The following is a 2010-nucleotide window of genomic DNA, read 5'->3' as shown; positions in this document are numbered from 1 at the left end:
ACCCTACCAGAAGTTTTCAGGTGGATTTTTTTTGTTGTTGAATATGTGCTTTGTATGTTCTCAGAAACTTCTTCCCACCAGTAACTATGTTCTTTAAAAATTTCCAGTAATGTGTTCAGGGATCCTGAGTGGGAACGAATATAACCATGAAGGTGAACAAACGAAACCTTTCATCTCTTCCCAGGTATGTCTGGCTTCTGGCAGTTTTGCCATTAATAGTTGAGAGTCTGTTTGCTGCCTGAACACTGGAGGGTTGTTAAACAGCTCTCTGCCCTTTAAAAAAAAAAAGGAGGAGATGATTGGACGGCTTCTAGACTGAGGCATGAATTGAAAATGCCATGCATGTTTAGCTATATAGTTTATTAACTCATTTACTGAAGTGTGTACTTGTGTTCTGTTAAATCTTTTTAAGTTTAGGCATTCTTGGTTTTGAGTGATTCTCTTTTGGGTATTTAAATACCCAAATACCTCATTCATATTCAAATACCCCCTTTAGCACATTTCTAATTTTCTTTATAAGCAAAACATACTCTTTCTTTGCAGGAACTGTTTGCAGCTCCTCTCCCCCACATTCTTCACCCAGCCAGCTGTTTCCATTGCCTCTGCTGCAAGCCCCAGGCCAGACTCACGTGGCAGGAGGCAAAGGAGAACAGCTGAAGCTGGAACAGGGAGCTACCTTAGCTGCCAAAGTCCACTTGATTCTGACGCAATGCAAGGGCAGTCTCCATTTATAATTTGTTCCTGTTCTGCTTTTAGTTTTCAGCATCTACCCTTTCCCCTGCATTTTCTATTCCCCTCCACCTCTTCCTCACTTTCCTGGTGTACCTACCTGCTTGCTCCCGTGGGGCTTCCAACTGCTGGATTTCTCCACAGACTACTCACAGGTTGTCTCACACTTGCTGGTCTTGCTCACAAGACCAGCTCTGAAGAGGCTGCCTGCTCTGGTTTACCTTTTCCTGTCTCTGGATCATGTTCTCAGTCTCTGGCTTTGGCTGCCTGCCTTACACAAATTGCCTTACCACCTGGTGTGCCATGGCTTCACTGATGTTCTGCAGTTCCTGAAACGATAAAAGTTGAAAAACCAGTGACTTCTCTGGTGAACTGCGCATCCGTCCAGTTTTTCCCGTTAAGATAGTATGTGTTCAGAAATCTTAAAGTAAACTTGTGATGTGTTCAGAAATCGTAAAGAAGTAAACAGCAACCTCTACTCCTGTTGAAGACCAGAGTCAAAGTTAAGATGGGTGGAAATTATGACACAATAGCACATGCCTAGACAGAGTAGGCAATCTTGTTTATGATGATTCCTAGATAAGGAACTAGCTTCTAAATTTGAGTGAGAGGAATATATTATGAGTGTTATAGATTTTACATTGTAGATTTCTCATTGTTGTTGCTAAATGCTGTCGAATCAGCTGTGACTCAGAGCCACCCTGTTTCCAAGGAGTGGCTGTTGGGTTTGAACCACCAACCTTGGGCTTAACAGTCTAGTACTTATCCTTTTGTTGTTGGTGTTATGTGCTGTCAAGTCGGTTTCAATTCATAAATTTCCAAGGCTATTAATCTCTAAGGGAGCAGGAAGCCTCATCTTTCTTCCCAAGAGTCACCTGATGGGTTTGAACTGCTGGCCTTGTACCTACATTCTCACCTATGCTTATCCTACAGTGCCACACTCATTGTTGTTTAACTGCCATCAAGTTGGTGCCCAAGTCAAGGCAATCTCAAGTACAATGGAACCAAATGCCGGGTTTGGGGCCATCCCCTTGATCCGGTGTGGATTCAATCATTGTGATCCTTAAGACTTTTCTTTTTTTCTTTTTGGTTGTTATTGTGCTTCATCTGGTCTCAGGCTAATGGAGGCTGTGGTCCATGTGGTCTATTAGTCCTTTGGGTCTTTGATTTTCTTCACACTTTTAAGATCCCACTCGCTACTTCCCAAGTAGGATGTAAAAACGTTGTCTTTGTAGACTATACGTCAGTTGCCATAGATGTCCCCAGAGATTATGGTCATAA

This window comes from Chrysochloris asiatica, unplaced genomic scaffold, assembly GCF_000296735.1.
Source record: "Chrysochloris asiatica unplaced genomic scaffold, ChrAsi1.0 scaffold00183, whole genome shotgun sequence".
Classification (NCBI taxonomy): domain Eukaryota; kingdom Metazoa; phylum Chordata; class Mammalia; order Afrosoricida; family Chrysochloridae; genus Chrysochloris; species Chrysochloris asiatica.
Note: the sequence above shows the minus strand (reverse complement) of the source record.